At 38.3% G+C, this 24246-nt stretch overlaps 1 long non-coding RNA gene across 1 annotated transcript; it reads right to left on the bottom strand.

Moving 5' to 3' along the window:
• Nucleotides 1-2392: 2392 nt before the first annotated feature.
• On the bottom strand, nucleotides 2393-17010 carry LOC309693206. The gene is made up of 3 exons (XR_014272595.1): nucleotides 16811-17010; nucleotides 16649-16707; nucleotides 2393-2439 (listed from the first exon to the last, which is right to left on the bottom strand). It is a non-coding gene; the product is annotated as an uncharacterized lncRNA (long non-coding RNA).
• Nucleotides 17011-24246: the final 7236 nt, after the last annotated feature.

Here is a 24246-nt window from a genome sequence, read left to right on the forward strand (position 1 = left end):
GTCGCACACAGAGACAGATTATAGAGCTCCGCTTGGGAGCACCTGGGAAACCCCTCAAGAGGAACTCACACACATTGCTGACAAAATGGATGTCTGTAATATCCTGCTTAACTTGCTGCTACCATAACCTGACTTCACATAAGCTGAAAGATAATAGATGGACGGATACACTTAAAATGTGGTGTCTCTAGCAACAGTAGCACTGTTTTATATCAACTAGCGATGACTGGTTGGTATCAATGACTGTCTGTGGCAGAGATGAAGTAGTTTACACCACCTGGCAGCATGTCAGAGCCTAAAACAGGAAAAACTTTGACTTCCAATAATTAGTGTTCTGAAACCAGTGGAGACAAAACCAGATTACCATTGGTTTGGCTTTTCCTTTTAAGCACACGTTAACTTAATTTCCTAGATTGACACAATATATCAAGGTAAAAACTTGTATATAAGTGGAAACTGAATGAGACAGCCAAAAGGTTATGAGACTGTTATTTAGTCACACAAACAGGCTGACTTTAAATCTTCCTGCAGTCAGTATGCACACCATTGAAGCTTCATCCTCGCGTTTGAAAACTTAAACAGCTTTGCAGACAAATGATTTTTCCTGTTAAATTTCTCTTCCATAGATAAATGAATGAAATGCATTTTGAAAAATGAATACTTTCTAAATGACCAAAGGTTGGGCTCAGCTATTCAACATGGCATAAGTATGATGAAGACAGATGCCGCAGTAATACATTCTTAAGTGTCTTGTACTCTGAAAACAACTATTTATTTTAATTATTTCATTATTTAACACTCTGACTTGAGTGTATTGTTAGATGCACACTTGTCACTCATCTTGACGAGCTGTCATCCTCCCCGAGGCTGAAGTAACCGGCAACAGCCGAGTCTCCACAGGCGTCGAGGAAGCAGACGCTGAACTCAGACGAGAAGCAATAACAAAATAACACTGATGTTTGCTGTTTTTTGAACGTCTGGTGTTGCTGGTCTTTCATCTCCTTCTTCCTCGGTCACAGGAAATGGTTTATACACAACCTAACACTTCTAAAATCACTGAGGCACCAGTCAAAAGGATGGGAAAGGATTTAGGCATCAAAGGAAAGTGTGACAGATAAACAGGGAGTGATGATTTATAATATGTTTTATACTTTTAATAGAAAGTTAATATGAAAAACTCCAATAAGGTGGATAGAGCTTCATAAAATCTATAATGTCATTTTGGGAAATGTCACCAACATATAAAGTACTACATCTGTTAACTGGTACAGCAGCTTGCATCGATCGTAACAGGTAACTAAATCTACCTGTCAAAATAACGCCTTGAGCTTCGAGCTTATATATCTTAGTGAGCAGTTATATAGGAACCACTATGAGGTAGCGAGGCGGGTGTGTTTGGGGTAACAAGCCCGTTGTTTAGCCGACATGTCACATGAATCAGGCCAATTGTATGATGGCCTTTTTGTGTTGCAGAAGCCTCATAAACACCAAGGTCAGTCGCAACAGTAGATGGAGACATAAATGGGTCGTATATTGTATTGTAACAAGGCCGCGGGGGTCAGTGCAAACACGACCTTGAGCACAACCTCGCTTGCACTCTCCCCCACAGGACTCATTCTCCCAGACTCCTTTATTGCTTGTTTCTATGGCAACGGTCCGTTATGTGGAGTGGCATCTTAATAGTTAGTGGCAAGCTTGCTCTTATGGTAACAGGAAAAAAAAACCCATCACGAACTAAGATTAGCTCGTGATGTTTTTATGGTGACAGGAGCCCTGAGTGGTTGATATTTTTTGTTTTTCTTCCCCCAAGGGGCATTTGACATGCTGTTCTGTGCACTCCCCAAACCCTCTCTTTGGCCAATGCATACACGATGTAATACTTCCAACCCTCTCCCATCTCAGGTTAGGTCAGGCCACTGGGGCCCCGTGGGGGAGAAACAAAGATAATAATTGGCTCGAGTTTATCGTTGACTGCACTGTGTGTAACAAATATTTGATTGGGGTTTTTTTGTAGTAAGCAACAGCCCCAAAGAGGCTCCCTCTTGACCGAAGGTTAATGAGCTTATCCATGAAACATCTTCCAAAGACTGAGACTCAGGGACGAACAGTAACAGCTGCAGAGGGTGTGGAAGGGGTGGTTAGTGCAAAGAGCAGGAATACTAAGTGATAGCACTGACATTATGGTTTTCTCCTCATTAATATGAATGTACCTGTTTTGTTTTACCAGTAGATCCTTCATGTGTAGTGTGAAATGTAAATAATCAAAAGATTTCCATTTCAACTACTCATCTGCTCATTTGTCCCAAAGTCAAGCAATTTATTTTGTAAAATAGATGCTTTTATGAGTTATGAATACACTGATCTATATATACTTGGTCCAAAACAACTCACCTGTTGACCATATTTTAAGGCTGAACCACTGGCTTCTTGGCAAGTACACTGTAGTGGGAAGCATAAAGATTACATAAAATCAGTTCAGGGAAATCAAGCATGTTCACCTTCCTAGTTGATTTATGGCAGAGTGATACTCATGTATAAGACACTAAAGATTTCTAATGTGCACATTTTTCAACATCCATCCCTTCCTCTGTTATTATACACACGTACATGCACACTTAAATCCAAGGTGCACTTTCACAGCTCTTTACAACATCTTGCAAAATCATCGCCAACATGGATTTGCCTACACATAGCATGCATTTCTTATATCAACTCATTTATTATCAATAAAATGACTATATGAGTAACCCTGGGAAATATTAAGAATGTTTATAATGTTAGTAAGGAGGCTGTAGTTTTGTTCATTGTGGTAGAAGATGAGTAAATAACGTTAGGAAAGTCTACAAGGCTTGAACGTTTCTCATTTTTAAATGTACATGGAAAAGGACAAAACTACAGTTATCCACAATCTGACAGGGACAGCACAGTATGTTTTCTTTGAAAAAGACTGGCTTTTACAAGCATATCCGTGGTGGTAAATCTAAATGAGAGGGGAGACAGCAGCAGGCAATGCAGCCTAAAATACACTGGGCATGAAGAATGTAAGCAGGAAATATGATAGGTGATTGCCCTTTACTCATTGTGAAGAAGGAAGTCTTAAAATAGAAACAGAGATTCAAGACTGAAAGACTCTGGAAGGCAGGGGGTGAAGACTTAGTAAATTTCTAATGTCTCCTTTCACAGATAAAAGCTGACTTCATCTTCAGAGGCAGTATATCGTTTTCATGGTTGGACACTAGCTGTGAGGAGAAGAAACACAGAAAGTAGTGGGTTGAAAGAGAGGAAGGGAAATACAGGAGGTGAGGGATACTAAGAATGGTAAAGGAAGTGAGATAGAGGAAGATGGACAGTGACAGATTGGAGGGAGAGAAATCAGGATGGATAAACTGAGGGATAGAGTTCAGTAGAGGAAGATATGTCATGAACTAGCTGTGTGAAGGTAGATGAGGACCCAAACGCAAAACTCACGGAGACACGAGCTGAACTGAAAATCACTGCTTTATTGCAGGCCTTACAAAGAAACAGAACTAAACCGGCAAAACTAAACTAAGGACCGAGGGGACACAGAAAGGCACACAGGTTCGGGGAGGAGACATTGACCACGCAACACTGAACTGAGGGAGACATGCACATAAATACATGGAGGGTTAACGAGGGAAGTGGAAGCACACGGGGAACACAGCTGATACAGATAATCATAACGGGACACGGCAGGAGTAAACACAACACTGACGGGAGACTGTCAAAGTAAAACAGGAAGTACACAGAGGTGCAGACAGGAGGAGAGAGAGAGAACAGACATAACGGGCTGGGGAAAACATTGAATGAAACACAAGGAGGGGAAATGAGGGCTCACAGATACACAGAGGGGCACACAGGGGGTAATCAAATAAGGAACATTTTAACAGGACAACCTGGGAACCAAGGCATAAATAAAGAAAAATACAAGACGCATGAAAACAGAATGCTGGGCCAACATGGCCCAGGACCATGACAAGATAGGTGTCAGTGAATGAGGAGCTCTTGAGAACACAGAGTGGCGATTAACTTGTCTCCATCCTAGGAAATACGTGAACACTTTTCAGGATTTTTTGGTAAGATGAGAAGGCTCTTATCAAGTGGACCTCTTTTCCTTTGGGTGCTGGACATGGGTCACTGCACCAGTATTGATATTTAATTAAAATGAGTCTTTGCTGTCAGTCCCAATATGATTAACCCTTACATGCATAAGTGGGTCAAAAATGACCTGGTGAGATTGTTTTCTTGCCATATCTAATTAATGAAAAGGTTTTACCGTTTCATGATCCAACCATTCCTCAAAAAACAGGTTCTTGATACCATGCAATTCAAACTTTTGACTTAACTTTTTATACATTTTATAATATTGTAGTTTTTGCATTATTAACCCCAAGCTTCCATAAGTGGGTCAAAAATGGTCAGCATTTATTTCCTATGAATTTTTATGGGAACCTTTGCCTCTTATCAACCGTGAATATCTGTAATACATATTTTGTAGACCACAAAGAGTGTAACCTTTAAGAAGAAGTTACTGGTTCATCTTCAGTGATCAGGGGGAGGTTCAAACTTCTACAGTACATGCCAGACAAGCTCGTCAAGTATGACATAAAGATCAGATCAGAATCTGGGGGAAACATTGTCAGATTCAAAAAGACAAGATGCAACATTATCACAGACAACTTTTTCTGCAGTGTGTCTCTTGCGCATTGTCTTCTGGAGACACTGTTGTGGAGACTCTACAATAGAACAAGGCAGACATCCCTCCTATGATGAGGGTTAGGGTTAGCTTGGATTCAGCGGCAGCATTACCATGGTCAGCTATGTCAAAAAGAAAGGAATAGCTGCTGTACTTCTGAGCACGATGTATCACAACAAATGGTAGATGAAATACCAGAAAGGAAAAAATAACATCCTACAACAAGACCAAAGGATGTAGACACCATGGACCAGATGGTTGACACTTACACCTGCAAGTGTAAAACATAGAGGAGGCCTTTGATGCTGTGGTACATCTTGGCATTGCCACCTTGAATGCCTACACCTTTCACAGCTCACCACCCTGAACTCAAAAACAGTATCACCAGTACATGATAGGTCTTCCTCACTGAGCTCTCAAAAGAGGGTTGCCAAACCACATATGATCCTGATCCAAACCAACCCTGATCATGAACCAATGGGAAGGTACGTGGTGACCAAAGACACAACTCAGCCACAGGAAAAAGCAGACAGGACAGACTAAAGACAGCAAGATTTCAGATCCAAGTAATCAAGCTCGTAAAGTAGGCAGCCGGTGTGGGAAATGCAATGTATATGTGAGCGGGGATTACAGCCAGATACAGGTAGTTTGTCACAATTCCATACAGCGAGGAGACAAGGCACGAAAAGAGAGAGGAAGTTTTTGTTTCACACACATGCATATACTCTCTCTCTCATACACATGCACACAATATGAATGTTGACATTTTTCTATTGGTGTTGTGTAATTTTTTCTTTCCTAATTTTGTTTTCAAAATGTTAAAAGTATTAAAAAAGTGAAAAATACTAAATATTTAAAAGATTAAATATAAAATATATTATATAAATATAATACAAAATATAATACAAATGATTATTCTTAAGCAAAATGACAAAAGTAGCATAAAAACTCATGGGTCATTTTTGACCCACTTATTGGAAGAGTGTAGGTGTCACGGACCTGGTTCCGGGGACTCGGGGTCCGTGAACAGTGTGGACCATTATTATTATTATTATTATTATTATTATTATTATTATTATTATTATTATTATTATTGTATTGGATGTATGTTTGCTGCACTGCGCTCTTGTGTTCCATGCTGGTGTGTGTACGGGTGGGTGTCTGCGGGTGTGGCTGAAGGATGATGGACAGCCACCTGCAGGCCTGATGGGCGTGGCCCTGCCGGCTGCCGGTCATGCCTAGGTTCTCACACACCTGCTCGTCGGGAGAGCTACTTAACAGTGCGATTGAGCTTCCTCTGGTGCAGGATTGTTGAGTTAGACTCCATGTCAGTGTTTAAAGTGCTGTTCAGTGTATGCCTGCTGGAGTTGGTGCCATAACGGCTATGTCTGTTGTTTTTCCTCAGGAGGACAGCGGAACACAGGACTGCAAGACACACGGGGGTGCGAAGGCACAGGGTCAGAGAGCACGAGATACCGACACTTAGGAGAAGACACGTCACGGGAGTCGAGGGAGCACTTTGGAGATTTATTGTGTGGTGTACATTTACCTCACTGTAAATAAACCCACTGCTCATTCCACTAAGTCCAGCGTTTGGGTCCTTTCTCCAACATCCCCCACGGTCTGCCAGCCAGACCGTGACAGTAGGGTTCAGTCACTCATGCATTTAAGGCAGAGGTGTTGAACTCCAGGCCTCGAAGGCCAGTGTCCTGCAGGTTTTAGATATCACCCTGTTTCAGCACACCTGAATCAAATGATTAGATCATTATCAGGCTTCTGGAGAACTTCAAGACATGTTGAGGAGGTAACTTAGCCGTTTAAATCAGCTGTGTTGGATCAAGGACTCATCTAAAACATGCAGGACCTCGATGCCTGGAGCTTGAAACTGTGATTTAAGGGGTTAATATGATGTGGTCTGACGGATGACATATTTGTAGTACAACTGATCAGACCGGTTGCCTGCGACAAGTTGTGAAAATGAGCTTGGAGTAATAAACCATGTTTATAACTTTTTAGAAACAGGTTTTAAGACACAAACCTGATTCTATTCTAATTTAATTTATCTTACATATAGAGTTTCTCTGTCTGTAGACAGAGAGAGTTTTACAAATGCATTTCACTGCTCAGTGCTCGATTTATTAATACTGAAACTTATCAAAAGCACACTCAAAAGTGCTTCTGGCAATTAGGACAGACTGCTTTGTCTTGATTCTAATGCTAGATATTTTATGTAGATAGTTTTTGCAGTGTAAATTTGGTCAGAGTCAAATGTGAGGAATTAATGTCAATTTGTGTTTTCCTTTGCAACATGTGCTAAAGCTAGACAATGATTTGTTAATTTTATCAGGTAATATGATTTCCAGCCAAAATGTTCTGCAGCTTCAATAATATACCAGTGGGGGTAGTCCCCCCCCCCCCTTTCAGTGCAGCTCATCTTCTCTAGAGCCAAAGAAAGTGAATTCTGCTGACCATATTTTAAGTTTGAACCACTTCTTATCCAGCTTTTGACAAGTGTGGTGAGAGCATGATGATACCTCACAGAGTAAGTTCAGGGAAATCCACTATGTTTAGCTTAACGGTGGATTTTCTGCACAGCAATGCTCGTGGGCAATTCCCCCCCTCCATTCTCATCTTTTAAACTGGTGGAATTTAAATAGAGTTTAATCATTTAAAAATGAAACATTTGCAAAAGAAACAACACATTCTGTTGAAAAAATGGACCACGTTAGTCAAAGTGAATGATTCAAGGAATTATTCCCATTAACTTTCAATTAATTTTCAGTAGACCCAACGATATTTCAGCACTGATACACACCTAGAAACATTTACCACTGGTGATGATGGTTTCGAATTGCTTTTTATATTAATTAACTCCATACAAAGTTCACTATTTCTTCACACAGGTTTTTAAGGTATCTAAATAATCAAACCTTTTAACAGCATTGCACTGTACGTGTAGCTGCTATATATGTTCCAGTCATTTCTCAGTTAAAAAAAAAGGTTGACGTTCTTTTTAAACCCCAGAAATGTTTTTTTTTTCACTTGTAAGCAACACAAACAACAAATGGTACACAGGCAGACTCATAGTGCACATATACTGCATTTACTATAATAACATAAACAACCATCTCCATGTCAAGCTGTCTCCATCGCTGTAATAAGATTCAATTATTTGCCCTCTTGCATGAGCACACAGGAAAACACATGGTCTATTTCTCCTCTGTGCTTTCTTTCATTCAAAGCGACACACACAAACACACACAAACAGAAAGTCTTTGCTAATAGTCAGCTGCTTCCAGTCTGTTTATAATGAGAATCTTTTGTTTTGGCTTGTTCCTCTCTGTGCGGGAAGGGAGGGGCGGGGTCCCCTCAACCTTGACCGGGTGCCTCAGTGCTGCTTTTCAGTTTTGAATAGATAGGAATAGATTACATTCTTCATGGGTATTGAACGGTGGTGAACACAGTATCAGTAGATCATGTGTGGTCTTGTGACAGAAATCATTCTGAATCAGTTTGCAAAGCAAATAATGTTTGCTGGTTAAGAACTGCAATTTATATAATAGATGACAATAAATCTGGAAGAATAGGCTGAAACTCACAGATTAGAAACCAAAATTGTTTTTCTTGTTCTCTTTGGAAGAAAATCTTAATTTATTTTACCCTTCATTCCAAACACAATAAAAGTTCAAACGGATTCATTAAAATATATCCATAGGTGCCAAAATTTTAGCTTAATTCTGTATGCATCTTGAGGTTTGATAACTATGTAAAACATAGTGATACAGCCTTAGTGAATCACATAAACAGGCTCAAAGTGAGATGTGTTGTTTCTTATTTAGGATTAATATCTTTCAGATGATTAAACCAGCATTAATCAAGCAACATATTGTGTGTTACATCAGTACTGCAATGATTTTCAAATTGAACTTCATGTCACGGTCTGACTGGGGCAGACCGTATGTGTTGCAGAGGAGGACTCAAATGCAGACCAAAACGTGGTGTGGATTAACAAAACAAGCCGTTTATTGAGGCTAGCAATGAGGGTAAAAATAATCGGGCATCGGTGAAAACTAAACAATAACCTAAACTGGGTGAACTAATAACAAAACATGAAAAACCTTAACCATAGTGAACTGACATGGGTACCTGGAGATGAGACATGGATGAGCAGACGACCTGACAATGGCATGCAGAAAACAAAGGGCTTAAATACATACATGAGGTGATCAGGGGAGGTGGAGACACATGGGGGAAACAGCTGACAGACATAAACCTAATGACAGGACCAGGAGAGGAAAGCTAAATACAATAAACAAAGAACACATGACATTGTCAGAATAAAACAGGAAATACTAAAACATGACAACACAACTTAACAGACCTAATATGTGATGAATAAATACAAAACCCCAAAACATAGAAAACCCAGGAACAATAACTGCCTAAACTAAAGGCAGATAGGAAATAACACAAACTAAATCACATAACAAAATGAGACAAATACAAACATGAACTCAGAGCGCTGGGTCAGAGACCCAGCCTGTGACACTTCAAGCTATTTTAATCTTATAAATCTTCTTTCGGGTCATTGCCGTAATTCTGACAATCACTGTATGTATAAGTAATTCCTGCTGCATTGAGATACACTTAGAGAAAAGGTAAACAGGTTTATATTCTACCCACCAATTCCTTTTCAGGACAAACCTAACTGAAGCTGAAGAGTCAGATATTTTTTTAATGATCTAGAGGGAATTAAATAAAAACTAATATGTAAATATTATTAGGTTTTCCATACATTTATTAAGTCGATAGAAATCTTCATATGTCCCTGCTGGAAAAATAGCCAAATGTGCTGTTAATATTCTTTTTTTTTTTACTGTTGTTTGTTTTCAGGCAACCAATCATATATAACATGGAGTGATTACCCCTCCCAAAACAGAGGAAGTTTCTAATATAGTTAATGTTAGGAAAGTGCATATTTTACCCCAGTCAGGATAATTCCTAAACATCCACAGCCAGCTGGTTTGTAAAAGCTAAACACACAGAGTAAAGAAAATTAAAGTAAATTCAGTTCAATTTTACTTATACAGCACCAAATCACAGCACAACAGCTGCCTCAAGGCGCTATATAAATTCTTCAGAAAAAGAAACTTAAAAGTCGAAAAATAATATGAAACTAGTAAGAAATTATTGATAACAAATGGGCATAAAACCCTGGTCTCTAAAAAGATGAAAGTCTTGTGGATCATGTGTAATTCAATTCAGTTCAGTTCAGTTCAGTTCAATTCAATTCAATTTTATTTATACAGCGCCAAATCACAACAACAGTCCCCTTAAGGTGCTTTATAACGTAAGGTCGACTCTACAACAATTTCTTGGTTCTAACGTTTGGAGCTGTGATGGAAAGGCGCAGCTTGGCTTCTGATATTCCAGCCAACATATGATTTAAAGTGTGTATATGATGGGGACTGCTTTCTTGGTGTGGTCATGTGTAAAAATCATTTCATGCACAGAGTAGCAACAGCTTAACTCATAAAATGACCCAGTAGTAAACAAGCATCACAGCCACTGAATAATGCCCACAGAGCCAATATGAACTACTGCTTCAATTTTTCTTCAATTTGAATCAATTTGTCCTTGTTGCTCCTTCGGGTAAAAAAGAAGGATGCGAGGCGAGGGTGTAGAGGGTGAGGGAGGTGGTAAGGGTGCTCAACAAACACTCTGAAATCCTTGAGCACACTCCCAGAAGCAGCAAGGGACTACACAGAGAAAAGACGGAAGACATTCATCGGCAGGAAACTCCACAAAAATCTGCTTCTGTTTACTGTCTCTGTAATAATCCGGAAAAGGCCCCAATTAAAAATTTTACAAGGGAAAAAACAATAACAACACCTTGCAAAGGTCCAGAGGCAAATCCCACACTAACCTTAACCCCAAATGCTTGATTAACACTCACTCAGGAACATGTCTTAGAAATAACCTACGTTTTCCTCCTCAAAAGGGAAAATAAATCCACAAATGACCCTAAAAATATTTCGAGGATCCCATAACACGAGTAATACCTGGATCTCAAACACACACTTCCTCACACATTGCATTCATTCAGGTGCACACATATAGAGCTGTATGCATCACTTAAATATGCAGCGACAAGCATGAATGTGAGCATAGAGTAGAAAATCCTAAAATCTAAGCATACACTGAGAGGCACATATATACATACAAATATAGTAGTATATAAATCTACATACATTCAAATTGATGCAATTAATACAAAAAATATTTTTTTTTACATGGGACTTAAACATTTTCATCATAGTTCTCTGATGAAGATGAGTTAAGGACACACAATCACCATGCATTAATCAAACCGTATCCAAGGTTGCACGCACTACACGCTGGTAATAACTTAAAAGAATTTTCCAGTTCACACCAAAGTTTGAGAAAAAGTCCTGGAGGTACAACAAATAACAGAATTCTATGAATTCTTCCAATAAAAAAAGAGTGGGCCGCTGCTGCTAACAGCTTCAGAGGTATGTCTGTTTTTAGTGTTAGTTCAGAGAAATAGGGCAGTGACACACCATCAACTGCTTTGTAAATGTCAAATTAAATTAAAGTACAAATCGTCTTGTTTTCCAAACAGAAAAGCACTTTGTCACATGTGCACTAACAAATGCACCTAGTAAATGTGAGCCCACAAGTGCACTTCTTGCAAAACGCACACAATGACAGAGACATATCCACATATAGAAATATTCAGCTGCATGGATTTCGGCCAGCTTCTACATGCAGGGACACTTATCTCAAGTGATAAAAGTGCAGCAATTTTCTATGAAATCTCCCACCATTTTCTAAGAGTAAAATGGTCCAATTTTCTACTTTTCACATCACAGCTGTTTCTGAAAACCACCCACAGCCCTTCGGCTTTGCTATACATCAATTCGCATGTTTATCTTGTAAAAATACAAAGGAATTGCTACATGTATAGCTTTCAAGATGATGCATGATAGTGATCAATTTGCATATAATTTATATTAATGAGGCTTAGTGTGAGTGCTGATAGCATTTTTATGTTTTCAAAGTTTTGATGAATGAATTAAGCCTTACTTGTAGTATTAGGTGTATATACAGCTGAGGGCTAACAGGCCAAAGTATGCCAGCGCACTTTTAGGTAGAGACTCGATTTTACTCTCAGGGGACATGTAAATCAGTACAACTCAACAAGGACCCACACGGAGCTTTGTAGGGATCTGTGTGCTGACAAAGAAAAAGTGAGTGTAACACTAAACTATGGCACAGAAAAGAAATGGAGCAGCAAGAAGCGAGCTTGTACCGCTGTTATATAATTAATATGTCAAGCATAGAACCCAGAGGCCAAAAATAGTGTTTCTGCCCAGCCTGGGGAGTTGTGGCGCAGGGGCGTTATATGAGATGGGAGGAAAGGTCCAAGGCCCAATATAACGGTGGTCTAATAGTGCCAGTCAAGAATTTGTGACATTGAGCAGCCACGTGCAGTGTGTAATCCCTGACACAGTTGGCGGTGCTTTGCTGACATGACATCCAGAGTCAAGAACTGGGAGAAAAGTGCTGATCTGTTCATGCAGTTTCCTCTTGATAGATGAAGTCAAAAGACTTTCTGATGGAACCTTCATTTGTCACCTGCTGTGCATTTTATATAATCATCTGGATGACAAAATTCTTGGCTACAAATTATGGCAGAGTAAAACTTTTTTTAAAGAAGACAAACCATGGGGCAATATTAAATTACAGCTAGCAGTGCTGGACTCAGCTCTCTCATAGTTGGAAGTCCAAACAATGATTTGAAAGTCATGTCAGGAATGTCATGATGATCTGAGCCCTAAAGGGTTGTTGGTGTGATTTACATTTTGGTTATCTTGTAGAAAACACAAAGAGCCCTGAACACCACATCTTTGCCTCTTTGTGGAACACAAGGTTGCTTCAAGTTTGACCAAAAAAAAAATGCATTTGAAATCCAGAAATAAATTCATTTGAGATCTCAGAGGTGAACAGATAAATAGTTTCTTACACTATTCAGTGAGAGAATGACAGTCACTTTACTCCAACTACATGTAAAACATTCAGCTGAGTGAAAACCTAATAAAATATCACCAAAGTAGATATTTAATAATAAATATTTTCTATACTCTCACAGTTTCCTCTGTTGTGTTGTCTATCTTGCCAGCAAATTATTTTCTCTGTCTTTGATTTTCTTTCTTTTCTTATTTCCTTACCTTGCAGCCTTCTATCTGTCATGGCTCTATGTGTTCCTTTAAATTTCCACTAATTTGCACTTATCATAACACAGCACTCACTCACTGGCAGCTGAAAAGAGCATCAGCTTAATTCCAGTAATGCAAATGTAAAATGCTTTCAGCCGGGTTTATGGAGCATGTGGAATCTTTACCCAGGAGAAAACACTGTAAAATCAACTGTATCCGGTGTGTGACTTATCTCCAGATCAGATCAATGCCCCCCCACTTCAGTCAGCGAGCAAACCAGATTACAAATGAATGAGTAGATGTCAGGAGAGAGCATTGTTTGGCTAATCATCTGTCAAGAACTGACATTGATTGAGTTGTCTTTCTCCTTGATTAGGCATGACCCATTTCTACCCCAACCCCCACTTCCTGTCTGCACATACAGTACATCCATACATGTATACACAGACTGTAAAATCAGGGGCATTTACATTAGCATATCCCACAAACCCCTCACAGTCATACACATAGATGCAAACACAAAGAGACACATTGGTGCAGAAATACGAGTAAGCGCACCAACACACATACTCAGAAGCATGGGCATTCGACTGGCGATGTACACTTGCAAACCCAACCACCCGCATAAAAAAGGACACACTGGACACACAGATAAGACACCAGTTGTCACGGTGACACCATTCACTCACTTTGTGATGCAATTCCCTGGTCCTCACAGAGTTGAAAAACGGCATCAATCAAACTGCAACATCCAAAACGCCTGGGAGGAAATTCATTCAAACTGTGCTCGACCCCTCTCTCAAGTCTCTAAAAGGCAGTTTACCAAGCCAGTGCCATCACACAATATTTGGACAGTGGTTGCCAACAGCCACACTGACACACTGCTATGTTAGAGGCCAGGAGACATGTAGGAGGAAGTCAAGAGCATTTCCATGAATGTCTGAAAAATCTTTTTAAATGGTGAAATGGGTTATTTGGTGCTTCTGTTTTTACAAAGACAGATTTGAATGGAAGTCGGTTTGAAACGTTCTCCCAAACTTGTCTTTGTTCATCTTCACACATCTAATTTCATCACTTTTGTGTATTCCAGTGAGTGCGATCAGTGTTTCCAAGGACAGGCCTGAAAGTGTTCCCCTGATTATTTTGAAACTGCAAAGGCTCACAAAAGACTCATAGTTCTTGGAAAGTAACCAAAAGCTAAAGTATTGCCCCCAGATATGCTTAGGTGACACATTTTATAGCCTCATTTTAGGTTTACTGAGCCCATTACATGTCATTCTGTTTTTCAGAGCACTGCTATGTATGGTTATCGTCATAGATCATGGGATAACACAATCCAGAACGTGAAAATGTGTAAGTTAGAAGAAAGAAGTGCACATATGGCCACTTTTCTTCTCACAAAGCATATAGTGTGTATAATGTGATTGTATTTCAATGCGCGTTTATTCTGTACTGGTTCCACTCAAATGGCAATATACAGTGGAACCCCAACTTACGAATACCCCATTTAACTAAAAATTCAAGTTGCGAAGGCACTTAACGGCAATATTTCTGCCTGTGTTACGGCAAAATGCCCGCGTAACAAAATCTGCTGGCTCTGATTGGCTTAACCCAGAATGCCCACAATGTCTTCCGAATCATGTGACAACCCCCTTGGCTTTCGTACTTACGTTTTGCTGTTCCACTTCAAGAACGTATTGTTGTTGCAGTTAACAATTAGCCTATAGCCTATCGTTCACTCAAAAGGCGCGATGGGTGCTTTGACTTACGAAGATTTTCGACTTAAAGACCCGTGGGAACGAATTAATTTCGTAAGTCGGGGTTCCACTGTACTACATTTCCACAGATCTCTCTAATGTTAACATACGCACTTTGCTTTTCTCTTCCCACACAGAAAAATACTTTCTGATTTAACGGCAACAAGAAAAATGTCATTGTCTACAACCTTCCGAAACTGTTACAAATAGAGGCAAGTTAAAAAAGGGGGTAAAAGTTTTCTTTGTAGATAAATAGCCTAATGATCAGTAAACTGCCCACTGGGACTCTGAGGTTTAGTACTCTAACAATATAGTAAAAGATACCTTTCAAGACTGCTTGCAACTCATGTAGTGAAGACAGAAATCAGTAAATCACAGGGAACCAGACTCACTATTAGAATAATGAATCAAAACAGGAATCCAAAACTTACACTAACACTCAGAGTAACAATAAAACCTCAATAGAAACCTAAAGTCAAAGAATTAAAACATCATCAAACATGAAACCATCATATATGATTTATGTTTTCATTTGTTTGTGCTGCAGCATTTGTTTATTTTCATTGACAAAAACCAAACAAACAAACAAAAAAGCGTCAAATATTTCTTGTCATATGCATACTGTTAAAATGGTAGGTGCATATATTAAACATGTAGAATGTTTTAATTTACTAGGTCAGCATGTGTGTAAGTAATAAGTTCACATACTCATAGTAGTAATATTAAACATGGTCATCTCAGACTCACAGCACTAGCTGTGAGCATAGCAGCCTCATCCATCTGTTGTTCAAATCTTATGACTGAAGGGTACAGCCAACATGAAAGCTGAGTCAAAGGAAGAGGAAAGGCAGCTACGGGCTGAACAGTGGGTTGCACCAAAGTGCAGGATCACATAAATGAGAACTATTTTTGATGTCTGAATTACACAGAGATACTTTGGCAGAGTCTAGGAATAAAAATGGTTGAAAATTAACAATAACTATACAGAGCATGAAGTCCTTCCATAACAGTGTAATGATTATATACACATAATTATGTGATGGGATACTGGAAGTAACAATTTGGATATTTGCTGACTTAATTCCACAGTTTTATTTATTCTCCACTTTAAAAATGTTTAGCAGCTTTCACTATGTTAATGCTAAACTAAGCTAATACTAAGTCATCATTTTTGTATTAGATTTAAAAACGAAACCATTCTATCGCATAAAAGGTAATTTGGTACTGAACCTGACTGGACGCTGACTTACTTAAACCTGAACCATTGTGAAGCTCTTAAACATCCCAGAGACCGTTTCCTGCATTATCAGCTTAATATGATGGGCACTTTACTTACAGTGTTTATACTTGTTTCTGAATCTCACTGTCAAATATTCACTACTAATTTGTGGTGACCTTAATACTATTTTATTTTCAATGAAGAATCTTCAGTATATTGAAGTTAAGCTACCCCGTGGCTACAACTGCTGAGGTTATCTTACAAACTTGGATTTAGAATCTGGTCCTACCTTTATTTTAGTGTTCTGCAAACATCAGGTATTTGGATCCAGCAACAAATATTTGTATGCTCTGTATCTCTTTGTGCTTTTTCTGTGTCATTTTTTCTGTTGTGAAGATAGCTGACTTGTTAGAGTCATTTAATTTTTATTTATAAATGCTTCACACAACTACCAAGTAACAGTTAACTAACAACTAGTAACTTCCTAAATTCACCATAAATTACTCTATAAAATAAGAATTTTTAAAACTTCCATTAATACACTCACAGATGATGAGCTCATATCTTCATCCTTCTATATTTAAATGTGCATCTAAATACTTTGTTAATCACTCATGTAGACTTTATAAATGATACCATGAAGACTTCATATAAATGAGCTTATTAATCAAGCATAAACATTTATATTTGCATATATAAATTGCATTTAAGCACTTACCTTATTAAATTATCCAGGTCTGTATCTCCATGTTTTTTTTCAACGATTGCAATCTTGTTCTGGCAAAAAGTGCAGTTTTTTACTTTAAACAAACGTGCTCGCCAAATTTCATACAGAAGTTGGAAAAAAAAACTCAGAAAGTTTATCCCTTTAATTCTTTACCTTTAGGAAAGGATGAAAGGAGTTGATATGTTATCGTAAAATAGTTGATCTTAGATGGTTTAATGCACCATCACTATAATAAGCTCAGGTCTTTGGAGATACAAAAATCCCACAGAGAACTCAAGAGCCGGTCCCAGACTATCATCTATGATTCATCTGGGTAACCAAATGTCAGGTTTATCTTCGATGTACATGAGTGTTGGTCGGGAAATGCTTCTTATCTGCCATTGCTGGTGTTTTTCTCCTCGGTGCAGAGTAACACTCCGTGGGTGCCTGAGGGGAAAAAAATGGGCAGAGGTCACTTTTGTAGTTGGAAGTGTTGTGTTCAAGGACACTTGAGCAGGAAAGCTGCTGGCTCTTATCAATTTCTGAATGAAGCCTCTGTGTTAAATACAAAGATGCATTGTGGTTAATGTGCTGAGCGAGTTTCATGACCCGTTAGTTTTTAAAAGAAGATTAGAACACGCTTCTATATCAAAGATACTCGAAAAGGTGGTGAAATGAATGGATATTTCCTGCAAAATGATTCTCTCCCACATGACCAGGGCTTGTTCTGAGTGTACACGTTGCTGCAGATGCATGTGCTGAAGTTAGAAAGTCACTTTCAGTTTTAGCTTTGTTGTGATATGATAGGACTTTTAATCTGTGGTGAAAAAAAGCTCAATATCTCTCTGTCTTTACTTCAAGGCTGACTATGTACTGTACCAGTATTGCTTCTGTAAGCATTGGGTTTGGCTTTGGGACCAGCAATTTATCATCTTTGACTGATGATGACAAACCTTCTTTTAAAGTACTTGTTTGTGTTGCAGTATAGAGTTGCAGAGCAGGCAACTTTACACTGAAAGAATTATTGGCACAAACCATTTAGTTTGACTAAATTTGAAAAGACATTTGACTGATAATACGTACACTTAACAAAGTAAAACAGTATTGAGTTTGTCTTCATGCATGATCTGAATATTATTACCATTAGAAATTAGATTCATTATGCAAATTGCAAATGTTACTGTTCCTCTAAAGAGTGAATTTCCCATGCTGATACAAATATCTCAGAGTGATGCTTCATTTTATATTATATTTACATCAGAACCCCTCAGTTGCCATAGATTCAGCACCCTGGACAGCGATTTTGATGGTCACCATCTAAAAGTTGTTTTTTGTCCAACATGTGTTTTTCTGGACTGTTTTGATTGCTGAGAGACTGTTTGTAGATTTAGTAGCAGCAGTTGTAGTAAAGTAGTGAATAAATAATCAGTCAGTAACATTTTATTGTTTAGTTCGTTGTGGTGGAGCTAGTTTAATTTACTCCATAACCTACAGGTTTGTGTTCACAAAGGAAACCAAAAAGCATCTGAGATTTTTGATTGAAGCTGTATAGACAAAGAGGATATTATTATATGCTATTTATTTACTTTTTTTATATTTTAAAAACAAGACAGCAAGTCTGTGAATTGCTGGTTTAAAATACAGCTCTCACACAAAATCCTGCCAAATAGGAAAACTGAAAGTTGACTGTTGATTCTCTCAGCAGCTCTCACTTGCAAGATCTGGAACTGGTTGCAGGAATATATAAGATAAGCTTTGCAACTCTTTAAAGAAGCAGACACTGAGAAATCTTTATGCTCTGTACTGCAGCAAATCAGCATCTAAATCACCTGCTGTGTAGTCAAATATTTAAGGCTAGTCAATTTCTAAACTATTATTTGATGAAAGAAGTGTGTCAGCTTGTGCCACCCACTGGATATTGTAACTGGAGAATATTAGGATATTCACTGTGCAGTGCTCAATGTGGATGCTTGATACTTGCTCTCCAAATAGCTTTAAATATATCCACTGAGTGCAGTGGTTGAGTATTCTGGCCTGTGGTGTAACAGCTCAATGGTCTGACTTCCGTCTGCCCTGCTGCTCTATATCAAGTGTTGAAACACTTGTCTAAATGATAAATGATAGCTGTGAGAGAACTACATGTGAGTAAAGTATGGGTGTGTTTCACAAACCTTTACTCTCAATGAGTGATGCTGGCCAGCTGCCTACACTTGCATTCAGACTGTCAGTGTGGGTTTGCACAAAATCTAATACTGCCTCTGCCAAAGTGCTACAAAACTAATGGATGATGTCTGAAAGTGACACAAGTCAAATTGCTGTTGGCAGACATGCAATAGAAAGAAATAAGCTAGAGTGATGCTTGTATTTGATGCTTCAAAAGGCTTAGAGGCCTAAATGTTTCTATTGAAACTGGCAGAGGTTGATTTCAGTGGTTACAGTAGATAGTCCTTCAGAAAAATCTGAAGATGCATGTTTTACCCTCCCAAATTGCTCAGTCATCACTCATGGGGTGGATCCAAACATTGATTTAATTTTACTTTGTATAAAAATTCTCCAGCAGTATTGCCTACACTATATCTTATATAGACAGGCTTTTTAAAAGGAAGTAATGCATATGATGTTGGATACGGCGTCTTTGTTTCTTCTGACTGATTATCTTATTCGGTAAAACATACTTTACCTTTAACAGAGAACTATAACAAGCTGATACAGAATATGTTAGGGCAGAATGAAATGGAGTAATTTTTAATGTTACATAATAGAAAAATAGCATCCTGTAAAAGGTTAAACTGTTCTACCAGACATGAATATTGATCATCTTGCCCTTTTACTTTTTGGTGAATTATAATTAAAATGAAGCTTTTGTTGTTATTGTATGTTTATCCTAGACTAATTTAATTGCAAGCTGAGGCTGTGCGGCTGCCATTTTTAAAAAATTAACCTCCTCCTCATCAGATAAATATTTCATTAAGCATTTATTCAACCTTATATTACACACTAAGAAAGGTTAAAGTTGAACTAAGACATTGTTTTAGAGTAAAACAGTTTCCCAGTATAACCCCTGACTATAACTGATGTCATTGTTTGTCATATTGTTTTCATTTAGCTTTATTTAAGCTGTTTGATTTCAGGTTGTATTTAATGTTTTGGATTCTGTAACAAATTAACCGATTCTTTTCATTTAGAAACCAATGAAAAGTGACCACAAGCAACAAGAAAGAAAGGTACATTTACATTTTGATAGAATAACTCACTTTTATTTTAGTATATAAGCCAATGGAAAATGTAATGATCCATTCAGGAAAAGTGTGCTTGTACAATCACACACCCTGTGGCCACACATCAACTCATCCTGTGCACTCACTCAGTGCTGCTGTGCACATATTGAATTCCATTTTTTTCACAGGTCAGCACATAGGTTGATACAGCAGAATAAGGCTGTTTCAAAGTGTTGCCATTTTTTGATCCACCTCCTCCTAATCCCCCCTGAGAGCGGACTAGCTGTAACATGGACCATTAGCTAAAGAATGTTGAACATAACCACACCGGTTGTGCCAGGCCAGTCAAATCAAATAACTCCTTTTACAAGCACTGCTTCACAATACGCTCCTTCTTTCAGGCTCACCGCCAGGCTCATGTTGATTCTGTTGGAGCCTTGAGAACGGGGCCACGTTAGACTTGATTTATGCAGTCTTATTGGAATTCCTTTACGACCGAGTGGTGCGCATGAAAAAGGATGAATTCCTCATGAGGGAGTTCTTGACTGATAAGGGGCTATTTGCGATAAAGATCAAGGAGGGCCTGCTGATGATCACGGTGATGTGAGGGAGTCCAACTGGAAAGAGCGGGACGTTACGCAAGACTCAAGAGGTGATGTCTGTCAGAAAGCCATAAAGAGTTTACCCAGAGGGGTGAGGAGCTGCAAGAAGAGCAAGACAAAGCAAGAGGAATAGAGAACAGCCTTGCACCTCGGTAGCTGAGAAATTTGGTTTTAAATTATGGATATCAGTTTAATAATGGCATTATGCAATATGATTGTTTAAAGACTAATGTTACAGCAATGATGTACTGGTGGAAGTACACTTTAAAAAAAAAAAATCTTTGAGTAGTTAGCAACAAGTCTTTCAAGTGTTCTTCTTAGTATTTGTAATCACAGTTAATTAAATTTGTAATTAACTAGAATCCCAACATTCTCAAACTCATTTCAAGTATCCAATTGACTGTGCTTACCTCACTATCAGATGCAGCAACAGTGAAACACGGTGGAGTCCAGAATAGAGACTGACTACCAAAAACCACATTTAGCAAGATAATGATACTCAACTGAAGATGAATGCTAATCTCAGTTGGTGTCGTATGCTAGTTTAAAAAAAAATGTTGTGGGTTTGCAGCTTGTTGCTACTTTGCAAAAAATGCTATTGTTTAAGATTTAAACCATTTTAGGGAGTTTAACTGGTCTTTAAGAGGCAGTATTTGGAAATGTGTTAATATATTTTACATTTCTGTTGTCAGTGACAGTCGACGTAATTTAATAAAGGTGACATCTCTTTAAAATTTAGATACTGTCCATCACATATCTAACTTCTTTGTTAAATGTATAGTACCTTGAAACTAGTGGTTTGGAAAAAAATTATACTCAACTGCTTGTGATCGGAGATGAAGATCCAAATATTATATTTTTTGAAATAAATCGGCTGGTACACAGCTAATTATGCCAGGAGGAATGTTGAAAGAGTCGAGACACAGACAGCACATATATGATCTGGTTGAGAGAGGAGAAGACGAAACGTGTTTCTTAACTTTCATACTTCTGTTACTACACTTTGTTAGCGACTCTAAAATCTTCTGCAGGAAAGTTTATAATGTAAGTAGCTTAAGCCTTTACAGCACACTCATTTAAATACTTGGAAATGTTTAATTTCAGCCTGAGGGTATTATAAGCCTTATTTGTTGTTATCGTTTGTTTTGAAATTTTTGTTTATGTTTTTTCATATGTTGCAAATTAAAGTCAATTAAGTTACCATATGGCGGGATTTGAAGTTACGAGTTGATTACTTTCCACATTTGCACAACTGCTGGGATCTGCTAGTATGAAGAGTGATGTAAATTTCATGATCAGATGGGACGTCTGGATGCCTAGGTGGCGGATTTAAAAAAAAAGTGAATTGATTACTCGCCCCTTGGGTCTCCAGCTGTCCCTGTCCATATGCATATCTGAGTATATTCAAGACTTTAAGGTTAGGGTTAGTGTTGGAGCTTTGATGACATGATGTTGCTATGTGTGAAGTAGCCTTATCTTCATTGACCAACTGATAGAAATCTGGTTTAGCAGCATCACAGAGAGGGAAGAGAGGTCAATTTGCCTGTGCACTGGCAAAATAGAGTTTCTTGCTGTGATAAAAGGTTTAAACAACGCATGCAATCTGTTGTTCATTCATAAAATGAATGAATACATAAATAAACTATTAGCTACTTAACAATGGCATTGTCACTGGTGTTCAAGGTGTATCCTAGCAAATACTCGCTGTCTACCAAGTCCATTAACACTGATCTATGACTCATTTAAGCATAAAAACACACTTAACTCAAGAAATGATCCACTGTTGTTCCTGCATCTCAGGAAAAGAACAAATGACAAATTCTGTGTTTCTGACAACCTGTTGCAAAAACACATGATTTATTCACCTTTCTTTAGTTGAATACAGAAAAATGCCAAAGTTAATCATTTGAAGGGCACAAAAAAGAGTCCCCTTGCACCAGTAAGGTGATTCCCAAAGTGCTATTAGCCAAAAACTTGCCATATCTGCATATGGTATATAGTATATCTTTAATAATCATCAGAAAGAGTCTCATTGGAAGGATGACTGTCAAATATGGAAGCAGGGAGAAAAGGCTGAGATATGCTAAATTAAACAAGAACTGGACTTAAAATCAGTCACAACAGGACTTATGCGATGGTATGTTTTGGCGTATACGCTGTTTTTCTATTCATTTTTCAAAACATTTCAATAAATTCCTTTGACTGTTATAGTTATAAACTCTCCAATCTCTTCAATCCTGCGCATTAACTGTTGTTTTAAAAAGTTTTTACTGAAATGACTCAAAAAAGATTTATAACCAACTTCATCACTGAAGTGTTGCCAAGCCAGTGAATCCTTTATTTTGTCCTTTAACTGTCTGCCGAGTTTTCAGTAAAATCCTTCTGTAAACTGGCATCTCGCCAAAATAGTCATTATTCCCACAGACCAGCTGGTGTCTGTGATCCCTACAGCCAATGTATGTACTGACAGAAAAAGTTAGTTTTAAATTTGTATTAATTTTCTTAACACAATAAGCAGTTACTTTTTGGGGGGTAAAAAATGCCCCCCAAAACACAGTGTTACAATTTCACCGTGTAAGTCGTGATTTAAAAAAAAAAAAAAGCAAGCGCACTATATTCTCCATACACACAAAACACAGTTTCATGGTCTCTTCTGGCTATAAATAACAAACATCACCCACAGATGTAGCTCTGGGGATTTACCCTGCTGTCACATGTCAAAATAAATATGTTGGTGAAACTCACCTGTAGCCACAAAGTGTTTATTCAGCTGTATGCCTGTCTGAGAAAATAGTGACATAACAGTCAGTGAGAGTCATGTTAAAGTGTTGACACTGGGGTTGTTACTGCCACATATTTCCTCTCCCTCTCCATTGTGTGTTATCTGATAAAGACAAAACACCATAAAATAACAGAGTTAGAGCTGCTCTAGAGCCATAAGTATTATCTGAATTATACTGAGATAAGTGTTTTTCATATCAACACGTAGTTCTCTGAAAATAGCATGCTTTTCAAATCTGACTGAAAGTCTAGCAATGCATATCAAGAGATTTAAAAAAAAAGAAAAAAGTCTGGATTATCTACCCTACCCTACTGCGACAATGCAACACACAGCAGTGCATCAAACTAAGCCTGATTGAGCCCCATGAGTACACGTCTTGCCACCAGAAGTCTGCTGTCCCTGTTTTACTCCAAGAACAAGGTTTTTCTAAGTGAGGTATGTTGTTTCTTGCCGAAGATCCCATTTCAAGGGTTTTATTAGAGGAATACTCAAATGAGAAGAGCCTCTCTGGAGGGTTTTCTGAGAAGATCTGAGGTATAAGCCAGACCAGACTATTATTTTGCTGGAAGAACAGATATAATGCATTCTTCCCACCAACCAATCACATACAGATGCTTGGCCAGGACCAACTTTCATCATGTTTTAGTGCCTGGGTGCTACTCTAATGTGATTTTTCAACATTCAGGGTACTGCATAAGAATATCGTTTTACTAGAATGTGTTTCTTGATAAGACAGAGAGTACACTTAATCACATGGCGATCAAGTACATTATAGGAGTTCCACTTTTTACCATATGTACTATTTTTAATGTATTTTTTCCCTATTTTCCCAGCAAAATAAAAGAAATGAGGGGTGGTTTAAGACTTTTGCACAGTATTGTACTTTTTGGCATGCAAGTAATCCCACTGTCACACCTGTGGTCTGTGACTGGTGGTGCATTTGCATTTGCACACAGCAGGGTTAGAACTTGGCAGCCTCGAAGAAACATGAAATTTGATTTTGTTTGG

The sequence above is a fragment of the Aulonocara stuartgranti genome, assembly GCF_965226115.1.
Source record: "Aulonocara stuartgranti genome assembly, chromosome: 18".
In the NCBI taxonomy this organism is placed as follows: Eukaryota; Metazoa; Chordata; class Actinopteri; order Cichliformes; family Cichlidae; genus Aulonocara; species Aulonocara stuartgranti.